We start from the raw sequence: 14,700 nt of genomic DNA, 5'->3' as shown, positions 1-14,700 counted from the left end.
CCTCTCCCCTCTTCCTCCACGTCCCTTTCCTTTTAGCGTGCTTGGTGGAGCTGCACAAGGACGGCTTATGTAAGAAGTTATTTTAGAAAGACACCCGGGGACTTGCTGAGAGATGTGTGCTGGGTCTGTGCACCGGGCCATTAGGCTGTAACCTGAGCCAATGAGAAAGTTCTCGGATGGGGACTGTGGAAGAGCCCTCTGCCGGGAGCGATCATCTTTCAGAATGAATGGGCATGCCAGCCCTCACCTGGGGAGACTCCAGCAGGGAGAGTGTTAAATTCATTCAGCATTCATGTACCAAGTTCAGGTCCTGTTGCTCCTGCCCTGTTCTAGGGGCGGGGGATACAGCAGGAAAGATCCACCCTTAAGAGTGCTTGTTTGCAGCGTGTGCTCCAGACTGTCGAGAACCTGATCACACACACGCCCAAACTGTTCGCTTGTGACTCTGTGGCTATCTCCTCTCTCCAAACAGAAGGAAAACCTCGAGGGCAGGACCATGTCATATGTCTTTTTTTCTTTTTCTTTTTCTTTCTTTCTTTCTTTCTTTCTTTTTCTTTTCTTTTCTTTTTTTTTTTTTCTTTTTTTTGACAGATAGAGATAGACAGTGAGAGAGACAGAGAGAAAGGTCTTCCTTCCTTTGGTTCACTCCCCTAATGGCCGCTATGTTTGGGGCTGTGCTGATCAGAAGCCAGGAGCCAGGTGCTTCCTCCTGGTCTCCCATGCGGGTGCAGCGGCCCAAGCACCTGGGCCATCCTCCACTGCCTTCCCAGGCCACAGCAGAGAGCTGGACTGGAAGAGGAGCAACTGGGACTAGAACCCGGCGCCCACATGGGATGCCGGCGCCGCAGGCGGACTAACCAAGTGAGCCACGGCGCTGGCCCCATGTCATACGTCTTAATTCCCTCCCACACTGCTTGACACAACGCTAGGCACATTATAGACACTCGATAAACACTGAGCAGTGGTCAAGGAAGCGAGTGGGGAAAAGTAACAAATGCAGACTCTGCAAAGATTAGGACACAGAGACGAGGAGGAGGTGACGACTCCCAGGAAACCGCTAGCAGCGGCTCCTCTGGGCAGGCTTCAGTTTTTGTTTTGTTTTGGTTTTAGTTTGTGTTTATTTGAAAAGCAGAGCAACAGAGAGAGAAAGACAGAGACAGATGGAGACAGATCCTCTAAATGCTGGTGCACACCTCAGATGCCCCCAACAGCCCAGGCTGGGCCAGGTCAAAGCCAGGAGCCCAGAACGCCATCCAGATCTCTCTTGTGGGTGGCAGGGACCTAAGTTCTTGAGCCGTCATCAGCTGCCTCCCCAGGTGTGCACGATGAGACCGCTGGACCAGAAGCAGGCACTGAGGGGAGATGCAGGTGCCCCAAGCGGCACCTTTACCACTGTGCCCAGCACCTGCCCCTGAGTGAGAATTTTAAGCGCCTGGAAGAATATGAAGAGGAAATTAAGAAGATAATCTCATTTGCAATAGCCTCTATTATGCACTGACTGTTTACTCCTATGCTGAAAGTCTCGCCCCTGATGCGGCTGCATTTGGAAATGAGGTCTCTAAGGAAGTAAGCAGGGTTAAATGAGGTCACCAGGGTGGGAGCCCTGATCTGATAGGATTAGGCCCTAATAAAAGGAGACACCAGAGGGCGAGCAGGAGGAGAGGCCATGTGAGTTCATGGGGAGAAGGTGGCAGAGCCCTCACCAGGAACCAGCCACACTGGCACCCTGGACGCCAACTTCCAGCCTCCAGGCCCCAGAAAATCGATTTCTGTGGCTTCAGCCATGCAGTCCGCGGCGTTTTGGGACGGCAGTCCAAGCAGAGACGCAGCGTCATCTTAAATAATAACGAGATAGGAACCTCCGAAGAAGCGGCACGTGTACTTGGAACGGCAGAGAGCTGTAGCCAGCACACGGCTCCACCGCGAACCACGAGCAGACAGAGAAGCAGGGGCAACAGGTCGTTTTTAAGGGCAAAATAAGGAGGATTGCATAAGATATTTTGAAACAATAACCCTCGACTAAGAGGACCAGTAACAGGAGCGTATGGGTCTCAGCTTAGACAGACAGCTGGTCGGCAGATGTCCTTACAGAAGTATCTCTGTGGTCAACGGTGGCAGTGGGGAATGATTAATTGTGCTTTGGGTTTAATTCAAATGATTAAGGTGTTGGGGGGGGGGGGAGTGTTATGGAAAAGTTTTCAAGTTCCAGCGGAGGTGGTGGCTGCGCAACACTGAGAAGACACCAAGTGTCCCCGTGCCCTTTAAAATGATTATTTGCATGCGACGACTTGAGTTTCACCTAAAAATTAGTTTTAAAGCCTACAAGTTCATGGGCTTTAAAAACCTCCAGAACCGCATTAAGAACTTGGCTGCGGACGAGAGCGAGGTCTGAGGAGACAGAAAATAGAAAGGAACTGAGCGATCAGGCTTGGTCTCATAAATCAGAGGAAGACAGCTCTCGTCCCCTGCCTCGGGAGCGTACACTGGCAGCACCTCTCTGCCTCCAGCGCTGGGGGAGTGTTTTCCTCCCTGCAGCACACTGGCCCTGAGCAGCTCGCTCTTTCTCCCTCTTTTTCTTTTTATTTGTTTATTTTATTTGAAAGGCAGAGTTACAGAGAGAGGGGGAGGGAGAGAGAGAGCTCTTGCATTGGCTGGTTCACTCCCCAAATAGCCATAACGCCCAAAGCTAGGCTGGATCAAAACCAGGAGCCAGCAGCTTCTTCCAGGTCTCCCACGTGGGTGCAGGGGCCCAAGCACTTGGGCCATTCTCCACTGCTTTCCCAGGGGCATTAGCAGGGAGCTGGATCAGAAGTGGAGCAGCCGTGATGCAGCTTTACCTGCCATGTCACAGTGCTTGTCTCTCTTTCTCTCTCTCTTTTTTTGAAGATCTATTTATTTATTTGAAGGTCAGAATTACACAGAGAGAGAAGGAGAGGCAGAGAGAGAGAGAGAGAGAGAGAGGTCTTCCATCCGCTGGTTCACTCCCCAATTGGCTGCAACAGCCAGAGCTGTGCCATTCTGAAGCCAGGAGCTGCTTCTTGGTCTCCCATGCAGGTGCAGGGGCTCGAGGACTTGGGCCATCTTCCACTGCTTTCCCAGGCCATAGCAGAGAGCTGGATGGGAAGTGGAGCAGCCAGGACTCAAACCAGAGCCCATATGGGATGCTGGCATTGCAGGCAGTGGCTTTACCCTCTATGCCATAGCACTGGCCCTATCTTTTTCTTTCTAAGATTGATTTAATTTATTTGAAAGGCAGAGTGACAGAGAGGGAGAGACAGATTTTCCAACCACTGGTTCACTCCCCAAATGACCACAACAGCTGGGGCTGAGCCAGGCCAAAGTCAGGAGCCAGGAATAGCATCCGGGTGTTCCACGTGGGTAGCAGGGGCCCAGATGGTCGGGCCATCCTCTGCTGGTTTCCCAGGCACATTGGCAGGGAGCTGGATCAGGAGCAGACCAGCTGGGACTCAAACTAGTGCTCCACTATGGGATGCTGGCATCACAGGTGACAGCTTAGCTCACTGCACCACAACGCAGCCCCTGAGCAGTGTTTTGAAGGGATGGACAGAAACACGAGGACTTCCTGGTACAAGGCAAATCCAAAAGCAGCAGCAGCAGAAACCTGGGCAAGCTGAGACTCAGGCACCAGCTCTACAAATGACCGAGAAATAGAAGGCGGCTCACGGTAAGCAGATAATGAACAATCGGCAGAGAGCGGGAGCAAGCGTTTGAAGAACACAATGAATTCTGTTTCTTGACATCCTAGCCTAATTTTGAATGAGAGAACAGATAAATGAATGAACAAATGTCACAAAGCAACCAGTTGATTTTGCAGAAAAACAGAACCTGCCGCTAGGGTTGCTGGTTCAAATCCTGGCTGCTCTGCTTCTGATCCAAATAAACTCCAATTCAAATAACTAAATACATCGGAGAGAGAGAGAGAGAGAGAGAGAGAGAGAGAGAGAGAGGAAATAGAGGAAGTCCCATCCAGACAGGTGGGACTGCACGAGGCTGCAGCTGTAGCCACTGCCAGAGCCAAGTGCACGCCTCACCCCCTGAGTCAGGCACCTGTGCCCTGTGGACCACACATCACACACAGAAGTTAATCCTAGATGGGCTAAAGATTTAAAAGGACAGAGACAAGAAGATGAACATGCTAGTTACATAAGGTCGATGTAGGGAAGAATATAAAGATTGATTTGATGACATAAAATTATGATAACATCAACCCCGAATGCAGCTATACACCCCATAATGATGTTTTGGCCAATGAGGGGCCGCATATGGCACTGGTCCCATAAGATGTCGCCTGGTGACATGGTGCTTGTGGAAGCACCTACTATGATGTTTGCACAATGAGGAAATCACCTAAAGACACTTTTCTCGGAATGTATCCCTGTTGCTAAGCGACCACACTTTGCACTCTATTTGATAAAGGACTGATAATCTTGCTATGTAATCAGGAAGCTGAAATGCACGAGAAAAATTAAAAAATCCTGTGAGAGGGGCAGGCATTGTGGTGCAGTGGGTTAAGCTGCTGTCTGGGACACCTAATCCCATGTTAGAGTGCCTAAGATTTGTTTTAAAGATTTATTTATTTATTTATTTGAAAGTTGGAGTTACAGAGAGGCAGAGGCAGAGAGAGAGGTCTTCTATCCACTGGTTCACTCCCCAGTTGGCTGCAACAGCTGGAGCTGGGCCGATCCGAAGTCAGGAGCCAGGAGCTTCTTCCAGGTCTCTCACACTGGTGCAGGGGCTCAAGGACTTCTACTGCTTTCCCAGGCCATAGCAGAGAGCTGGATCAGACGTGGAACAGCCGGGACTTGAACTGGCATCTATATGGGATGCCGGCACTGCAGGTGGCGGCTTTACCAGCTACACCACAGCGCTGGCCCCAGAGTGCCTAAGATTAAGTCCACCTCTTCTTCCAATGCCGTTTCCTGCTAATTCGCCTGGGAGGCGGCAGATGATGGCTCAAATACTTGGGTACCTGCCACCCACTTGGAAACCCAGATGGAGTTCCCAGCTCCTGGCTTTGGCCTGGCCCAGATTTGTGAAGCAAACCAGCAAATGGAAGCTCTACCTCTCATATAATTAAAAGAAAATTTAAAAATAAAAATTTGTGGCCAGCGCCGTGGCTTAACAGGCTAATCCTCCGCCTTGCGGCGCCAGCACACCAAGTTCTAGTCCCGGTTGGGGCGCCGGACTCTATCCTGGTTGCCCCTCTTCCAGGCCAGCTCTCTGCTATGGCCCGGGAAGGCAGTGGAGGATGGCCCAAGTCCTCGGGCCCTGCACCCGCATGGGAGACCAGGAGAAGCACCTGGCTCCTGGCTTCGGATCAGTGAGATGCACCAGCCGCAGCGGCCATTGGAGGGTGAACCAACGGCAAAAAGGAAGACCTTTCTCTCTGTCTCTCTCTCTCTCACTATCTACTCTGCCTGTCAAAAATAAATTAAAAAATTTTTAAAAAATTAAAAAAATAAAAATTTGTAAAAAGGTCAAAGGTGATTTTTATAGAAAAAGTGCCATGTGTTTTCATCTCAGCTCAGTCATCCACAACAGGTGGCAACAGGCGGCAGCAAGTGCTTAGCAGGAGATTCTGTTCCTGCTCCAGCCTCCACTAGGCTCCGTGACTTTGCCACGGCCCCCTCGTGACCTTGCACAAAGTCTTGGATCCAGCATTCCCTTGATGATTGGATGCCCTAAGAGCCTTCCAGAACATGAGAGACCCAGAGGTCTGCACAAGGAGCTGCTCCAGGGCCACCCCCACTTCCCCTCGCCTCCCCGTCTCCCCTGGGAGCTGTCTTGAGACGGCTTCTTGGTCCTGATGTGGTGCAGGCTTTCAGTCTTGTCGCCTCAGAGGAGAGAGGCAGGATGGGAAGCCCTGCAGCTAGAAAGAGCTAGAAAGGGCTCCTCAGCCACTGGGGTCACCAGCGACTCACACCTTGTGCTTGGAGGGTGTCCTTTCCAGTGTGGGCGCCGAGGATCCCGGAGCTGGTAGCTTTGCCCCATTAATTCCCTTGACCGCCCACAGGCTTGTAGTGCACATTCCCCATCTGGTATGGCTCATGGAATCTTCAGCAGAGGAAATTCTCCGGCCATGGCCTTGAACTATGCATGAACCTGACTCATTTGGGGCCCAACATGGAACCGGTGAACTTACAACGCTCTCGGGCCACGAGGACCAGGTTAGGAAAGAAAACAAAGTCCCAGGATCTAGCAGCAGCACGTGCTGTCGCTTTAAGGGAGTGGACAGTGGGTTCCTCCCACCAGGGACTTGCTGGAGACAGAAGACTCCCAAGGTCTAGAAAAATAGGGGAGCAGGGATTCTCCAACAGTGCCATCCATTCTGCCACTAAGCCGCGAAGCCAGCCACGGGGGCAGATCGCTGCCTTAAACTGTGAAAAGTGTGTCCATGTGTTGATGCTGAGCGAGCAGCCACTTCAAAATGAGAGTAAAGCAGTCCCCGCTGAGGGTGGCGCTTGCTTGAGCCGCCCCGGGGATTCCCACGGCAACCCCTGCGGTGCCTGCAGGTGGCTCTGTGACTCCTGTGCCTTTCTGGGTCTTTGTGAGGTGGGGCAAGAACCCGCAGTGAAGTGTTCTGTGAATGACAGGCCTGTGAGCCCCGCGGGGCGCTGCTGCCAGAGTGGATCAGTGGATCAGTACTGACAGGCGTCCTTGTGAGCGCTCTCCAAGCGTCAGGGCGCCTTTCCTGGAGAAGTTGAAGGTCTCCGCGGGAGGGGCTGGCGACAGCCCCACCCAGCCTCAGGTGCAGGCACAGCACCGCAGCTCCCTGGCTGTCTTTTACCAACTCAAAGTGTTACTGAGCCAACGCTTGTGCCTGCAAAAGCAGAGTCGTGTGCACCTGCTCCTGACATTAACTAGTGGGGTTTTTGACCCTGAGGCCGATAAGGTCACAGTGCCCTTTGGGAAGAAGACAGCGAGGCCAACTCAAGGGAACAGGATCCTGGCAGGCAGTGGCACCGCTGGGAGCTGGTGTGTTTGGTGACAAGAGGGACAAGTGGTCTTTTGTTTTTTGGGATATGTACTGGTGCCTTTGTCTTGACCAACTGGTTGCATGTTTGCTGATAGAGAGGCTGCCTGGAAAACACGTCCAGGTTTGTACACAACACGCTTTCCCTCGTGATGCTGCCCCTTACCCACTACAGAGCCACAGATTCTTCCAGCTCACGAAACCATGGCAGCAGGTAACATAAGCTTGGCCCCAAGCCCTTCTAAGGCGCACCTGCTGTGAAAACTCCACATTGGCACCACCCTTTATTTTGAGACCCTCACGGATTCAAAGTGTCCCTCTTGCAGTAGGACAACGTGTCTCTTCTAACAATCAGAAGGCTCCAACAAAGGGAACTTTGTATCTAATTAATTTTGTGTTTCCCAAGATCATTAAAACATCGAAAGGTTTATAATTCATCAAAAGACTAAACGTGAACCTGTGCTAGCTAAAGGTCTTGTCAGGGACTTTCATGTTCTTGCTCAAGCAATGACTACAAAATAATGTTGCTTAGAAACGAAAAGCAATCTATGAAGAATAAACTGCCATTGGTGGGATGGAGGGAGAGAGCCAAACAGAAGGAAAGAAGCCATGCCAAAAGGCAACTTAGGGAGGCTTGTCGCTGACGTGCTAATGCTATCAACAGAGTAGCTGCATATTTATGCTACTTGCCCAGGTCTCTTGGGTCCTTTCTCTGGATAAATATTTTCAACTACTAATGTGATTATGGGGGGGGGGGGGTTGGGGGTGAGAGGACACTAAAGTAACCAGTAACCCCAGGGCTTCAAACCACCTGACATAATGTGGCAAGAGAGAGTTCAATGTGCCATATGATCTCCAAACCTATTATTACCTTGGCTATGGCCGCACTGAGTCTCTCCAAAGTGAGGGAGGCTAACCAGGAAACATAACAGGAGCCATACTATTAGCTAAATTAAACCAGTCTGGTTTGGCTGGGCTATCTTCCGGCAGAGCAAATCCCTAACTGACCCCTCGCGAGAAAGCCAGGAAACTGGCCTAAAAGCTCGTATGGGGATATGAGCCCTTGTCACTGCCAGCATCACGACCAGGTGTGCAGCAGCAAAGGGGACCCGCCCTGCTAGAGGTGTGTATAACGCTGGCTTGGGGCTGTCGGGCAGATACGGGATGGTGCTTGGTGGCTCGCGGGGAAGTACTGCTCACTTCTTCTTCTTAAAGCTGCGAGGGGATCTATGATAGCCTTGTGTCTTGCTAATCCACTCTGAAAATGACGAGACAAACCTAGGCCTAGGAAATGAACAGGAAAAGTTCTGCTGGCAAGATGACTTGAGAGCGAGTTTATCTATTCTGCTGCTGGCTCCTCCTCCCATCTTTGGAGATACCTGAGAAAGTTTGGGTGAAGCAAAGCCTAATAGGGCCATACTGGGCCCTATTAAATGGGTTGTTCAGGAAGAGGCCAGGTAGTTGGGTCGATGTATTTTTACAGCTAAGATGTGTGTTGCTGCAAGCTTCATGCAGGGAGATGGGACAGCCAGAGACTCTGGGGAAGGCACCAACAAATGGCTGCAACCATTGTCCTTGAGAGTCCCGATGAGCTGGATCGGTGCCTGTAATTAAACAGGGGATCCCAGAAAATCAGAAGGGTCCTCGCCCTTCTTTACCGCCAGGAAAGTAAAACCTGTGGCTTTGATCACAGATACAACACTCAAACACTCCCTGGTCATCAGGGACAGCCAGCTCCTCAGAGATGTACAAAGGTCTCCTCCTACACCCCGGCCACGAGCACCTTAGTGACTCAAGTGTGGAGGAAGAGCGGTCAACAGTGAACCACCCTCTCCCACGCTGGCATCCCACATGAGTGCCAGTTCAAGTCCCGGCTGCTCCACTTCTGATCCAGCTCCCTGCAAATGCACCCGGGATAGCAGCAGAACACGGCCCAAGTGCTTGGGCCCCTGCATCCATGTGGAAGACCTGGATAGAGTTCCAGAGTCCTGGTTTTCAGCCTGCATCAGCCTTGGCCATTGTAGCCATTTGGGGAATGAACCAATAGATGGAAGACTCTCTCTCTCTGCCTCTCAAATAAATATTAACAACAACAGTGACTGGGGCTTGCTATGTGGGTCTGACATGTGTACTGCACCAGCCTTCCACCAGGCTGAGCTCCCACCATGCGAGTGGCATCCAGGAAAGACGAGAGTTACGGAACCACAGCCACCCTGTGGGCCAGTGTGACTGTGGCCTGGACTGCAATGGGAAAAATAAGGACCTAAGTGATGAGCTAGTGACTCGGGGTCAGCCTGGGCAGTTTGTTCAATGGGCACCAGCAGGCTTTGGGGGACACTTAAATCTTGGGGCAGGGATTTAGCCTAGCAGTTAAGATGCCAGTGAGGATGGCTGTGTCCCATAAGCCCAGTTCTGGCTCCTGACTCCAAGTTTGCTAATGCAGGCCCTGGCAGGCAACAGTGATGGCTTAAATAATCAGGTTCCTCCCACCCATGTGGGAGACTAGGGTTATGTTTCAGACACCCAGATTTGGTCCAGGCCAGACAAGAACAGACAAGAGGATGGGAGTGCTCTCTCTCTTTCTCTCTCTCCCCCCCTTTCAAAAAAGAGTATATAGTCATTAGGGTGAACCTTAATGTATATGACTGGCGCCCTCCTAAAAAGGACACACATGGAGCAGACACAGGGCACACAGAGGACGCCACGTGAACGTGAAGACAGCACTCGCAAGCCCAGACCCTCCGCTCCCAGCCCTCAGAAGGAACACACCTGCCAACCACTTCTTTTTGGACTTCCAGCCTGCAGATCTGTGAGGCATCTGGTCTCTTGTGGAGGCTCCTCAGCTTGTGGCACTTGATCACGGCCCGCCTGTGCCACTCAACACGTAGACAAAAGGAGGCCATTCAGCCGGCGCCATGGCTCAACAGGCTAATCCTCCACCTAGCGGTGCTGGCACACCAAGTTCTAGTCCCGGTTGGGGCGCCAGATTCTGTCCCGGTTGCCCCTCTTCCAGGCCAGCTCTCTGCTGTGGCCCGGGAGTGCAATGGAGGATGGCCCAAGTGCTTGGGCCCTGCACCCCATGGGAGACCAGGAGAAGCACCTGGCTCCTGCCTTCGGATCAGCGCAGTGCGCTGGCCACAGCGCGCTGGCCGTGGCAGCCATTGGAGGATGAACCAACGGCAAAAGGAAGACCTTTCTCTCTCTCTCTCACTATCCACTCTGCCTGTCAAAAAAAACAAAAAAACAAAAAAAAAACAAAAAAACAAAACCAGAAACAAAAACAAAAAACAAAAGGAGGCCATCGTGATCCAGACTCACCTTAGTCTGCCTGGGCTTCAATTGCAAAACACCATAGTCCGGGAGCTTAGGCACAACAGAAACTTAGGTCTCGCAATTCTGGAGGCTGGAAGTCACCAGCAAGGGCCAGCCTGCTGGGTCGCAGGCAAAGCCTTCTCGCTCACGGTGGAAGGGATGGGGGAGCTCTCTGCACCTCTGCAGTCAGGGCACTACTCTCAGGCTGAGGGCTCAGCTTTCACGGCCTAATTGCCCCGCCCAGGGGCGCCACCGGCTAACAGCACCCCTTTGGGGACCGGGTTGCAACACAGGGATTTGGGGTCACACAGCGTTCAGTCTGCAATAAGACTGCAGGATCGGCTGGCACCGCAGCTCAACAGGCTAATCCTCTGCCTGCAGTGCCAGCACCCTGGGTTCTAGTCCCGGTTGGGGTGCCGGATTCTGTTCTGGTTGCTCCTCTTCCAGTCCAGCTCTCTGCTGTGGCCCGGGAAGGCAGTGGAGGATGGCCCAACTCCTTGGGCCCTGCACCTGCATGGGAGACCAGGAGGAAGCACCTGGCTCCTGGCTTTGTATCGGTGCAGCGCACCGGCTGTAGCAGCCATTTGGGAGGTGAACCAACGGAAGGAAGACCTTTCTCTATGTCTCTCTCTCTCTCACTAACTCTGCCTGTAAAAAAAAAAAAAAAGAAAAGAAAAGAAAAGAAAAGAAAAAAGACTGCAGGATCATGTGGCCCTCTTACACCAGAGGTCCCCAAAGAGAAGTGGTAAATAAAGTGGAAGTGGCATGTCCAGCAAAGAAGTCTGAATGACTGGCCATCCTCTGGATGGGCTGAGTCAGATCCAGCAGCTCGGGTCTCCTGGGGGCTTCGGAGCACAGATGATGCCTGGGCCTGGTTCAGCTAAGTGGAAGGCCTGTGGTGTGCGCTGGGGCTGCTGCTGTGTAGCTCCAAGGAACTGTGTAACACTGGCATGGAGGGGTCGGCACCACGGCGAAGTGGGTAAAGTCGCCACCTGCGGAGCCAGCATCCCAGGTGGGTGCCAGTTTGAGTCCCGGTTGCTCCACTTCCAATCCAGCTCCCTGCAAAGGCACCTGGGAAAGCAGTGGAGGATGACCTAAGCACTTGGGCCCCTGCACCCACATTGGAGACCCAGAGGAAGCTCCTGGCTTCTGACTGGCCCAGCTCTGGCCGTTATGGCCATTTGAGGAGTGAACCAGCAGATGGAAGATCTCTCTCTCTCTCTCTCTCTCTCTGCCTCTCCTCTGTAACTGTTTCAAATAAATAAATAAATCTTAAAAAAAAAAAAAAAAAACAACCTTGCCTGGAAAGCAGAGCTCTGATCAGTGGGCAGAGTTGAGAGATGTGGCACTGGCCCTAGAAACGATGTCGCCATACTGTACCGTGTTGCATTTTCACCAGTTTGAGGCAGTGTGGCCTGGTGCCTGGCAGCAGAATGAATGGACGACCAAGCTCTGCGTCTTCAAGGGCACAAGACCTAAGCTGCCTGTTTGCGAGCCAAGCGGATGCCCATGGGAGAAAGTTCGTCAAGATGAGCATCAAGAAGGACACGGACATGCCATGGCACAGGGCACGGAAATTCATGTGCAGTTCAAGGCTGAATCCCCAAACGTGGCCTGCTGATTCCAGCACAAGGCCAAAGAAGCCTGGCAACCGGGCCCTGCCTGCCAGCTACACAGATACAGGTAAGGGAACTTTGAGGGGCACTGGGCCTGGCCTGGCCTGGCAAACAGAGCAGCCGGGCTCCCCAGTCCCCTCGAGAGTACCACTGGGCATGGACTGCAATATCCTCACAGCACTGCCATCCCGGTCTTCACAGCAGATGGGAGGTGCACTAGCCAAGCACCCTTAGATGGACTGTGCTACCTACTGGGGGTCCCCCCAAAGCCTCTGACTCAGGCAGTTGTGTCATCTTCCTAGCAAAAAGTACCCCAACTGGGCAGCCGCCTGGCTGTATCTTTCATGCCCGGTATCGTTCCCAGGCTAATGGATGATGAGAGAGCCACTTGAAGAAGAAACTGAAAAAGATAACCAGACCGCCAAGACTCAGCTCCCACGGATCACACGTGTGAGACTATAAATAGAGCGATTCACACTTAAGCACAATTTAAAAATATATATTTCTTTATTTATTTGAAAGGCAGACTTACAGAGAAGCAGAGGCAGAAGGAGAGAGTCTTTTATCTGCTGGTTCACTCCCCAAATGGCCACAGTGGCTGGAGCTGTGCTGATTGGAAGCCAGGAGCCAGGAGCTTCTTCCAGGTCTCCCATGTGAGTTAAACATAATTTTTAATTACAAGACTGGGGAGATGAGTTTGGCTATGAAAGACCCAAACCACTTAATTATCTCTCCTCATTGTATTCTTTTTTTAAAATTTTTTTTTATTTATTTTATTTGAAAGGCAGTTACAGAATGGCAGAGAGAGAGAGAGAGAGATCTTCCATCCACAGGTTCATTCCCCAGATGGCCGCATTGGCCGGAGCATCGCAGATCCAAAGCCAGGACCTTCTTCTGGGTCTCTCACATGGGTACAGGGGCCCAAACATAGCAGAGAGCTGGATCAGAAGTGGAGCATCCAGGACTCGAACCAGCACCCATATTAAAGTAGACAGGCATACAGGTTAAAATAGATTAGTTTTGCCGGCGCCGCGGCTCAATAGGCTAATCCTCCACCTTGCGGCGCCGGCACACCGGGTTCTAGTCCCGGTCGGGGCACCGATCCTGTCCCGGTTGCCCCTCTTCCAGGCCAGCTCTCTGCTGTGGCCAGGGAGTGCAGTGGAGGATGGCCCAAGTCCTTGGGCCCTGCACCCCATGGGAGACCAGGAGAAGCACCTGGCTCCTGCCATCGGATCAGCGCGGTGCGCCGGCCGCAGCGCGCCTACCGCGGCGGCCATTGGAGGGTGAACCAACGGCAAAAGGAAGACCTTTCTCTCTGTCTCTCTCACTGTCCACTCTGCCTGTCAAAAAAAAAAAAAAAATAGATTAGTTTTGTGAGCTGGAAGACCACGCCTTTGCCATGACCCTGTGTGACCTCACGCCCTACCTGATACCTTCACCACGCCCCTGTGTGACCTCATGCCCCTACCTGGCTACACCTGGCTGCCCACCAGCCAATCAGGTTAATTAACCACTCCCCTTTGGAAGTGGGTTAAAAGCCTGGGACACAGTGTGTCTTTGCCCTGGCTTCTTGCCAGGAGGGGGTTTGCTATAGCCCTGCGCCTCCAGGGCGCGTGGCCTTCGGGCCACCCACACTAGGCTTCCTGGCCTAGATGCTCCTCCATGTGGCTGGTTCCCAGTGCTCGGTATGAACCCAGATTTTCCCCTCTCTCTCTCTTAAATAAAGCTCTCACTCTCCTATGCATCTTTTGCACTAAATAAAAGCTTAAAATGTACCATGCTGCCTCGTTTACCTGTGCCGGTATTTAGAATTCTTCTCTAAATATTAGGCAAGAACCCTCTCAGCTTATTAATATTGGGGACCTATTTTTTTTTTTTTTTTGACAGGCAGAGTTGGACAGTGAGAGAGAGAGACAGAGAGAAAGGTCTTCCTTCCGTTGGTTCACCCCCCAAATGCTGCTACGGTTGGCACGCTGCGCTGATCCGAAGCCAGGAGCCAGGTGCTTCCTCCTGGTCTCAATATTGGGGATCTATTAATAAGTATATAGTGATCGTATGGCACCCCAAATTCTGGTAACATATGTGGCATCCCAGATGGTGCTTCTGGGGAACTTTAAGGGGCCACATTTTCATAGATTTTAGGGAACCATCTCCGATATCAATACGGGATGCTGGCACTGCAGGCGACGGCTTTACCCGCCACACCACAGCAATGGCCCCTCATTGTGTTCTTTTTCTTCCCACACCTACTCCTTGGGAAGGCAGGCTACTGGCGTTTGCATGTAGCAAGAAGAGAAAGGGAACGAACAGCTGGGACCTCGTGCACTTTTGCCATCGGAGATGTTTGCTGGCTTTGGGGATCAGGGTGAGAGATGACAAGGACCACGTAAATAAGGTGACAGCTCCAAAGCTGGGCCTCACACGGCCCACACATGGGGAGTGCGAGACGCTCTCGATACCTGTACAAGGAAGAAACTGCTGAGTCATCTTGGGACAAATGGGGCACGTGTGTGGATAAGACATAAGAATGACTAGGAGAAAGCATGGGGTGACTGGAAAGAGACCAGCTGTGGCTTGGAGGACATCAGGCGCCAAGCCCAGGAAGAGCGGAGCGGGGGGAGGCACTGTTGATCTGTCTCTCATCTCTGATACATAAGACAACTGGCCCGGACAGCTGCTACCCCACTCAACTTGACTGCTGGCCATGGAAGAATCAGAATCTAAGAACTTGAGACACTTCCCCAAGAGGTTCAGCCTCCACAAAGATGACGCAAGATC

General features: G+C 52.1%; 1 protein-coding gene and 1 pseudogene across 1 annotated transcript in view; both read right to left on the bottom strand.

Moving 5' to 3' along the window:
• LOC133760092 (sterol 26-hydroxylase, mitochondrial) overlaps window positions 1-14,700 on the bottom strand; it is a 41,269-nt gene that overhangs the window by 12,923 nt on the left and 13,646 nt on the right. The gene's annotated exons all lie outside the window — the stretch shown is intronic.
• Window positions 2,320-14,409, bottom strand: LOC133756884 (transmembrane protein 69-like; annotated as a pseudogene).

This window comes from Lepus europaeus, chromosome 1 (genome assembly GCF_033115175.1).
Source record: "Lepus europaeus isolate LE1 chromosome 1, mLepTim1.pri, whole genome shotgun sequence".
NCBI classification, from domain to species: Eukaryota; Metazoa; Chordata; class Mammalia; order Lagomorpha; family Leporidae; genus Lepus; species Lepus europaeus.
Note: the sequence above shows the minus strand (reverse complement) of the source record. Positions and strands in the feature narration are given on the sequence as shown.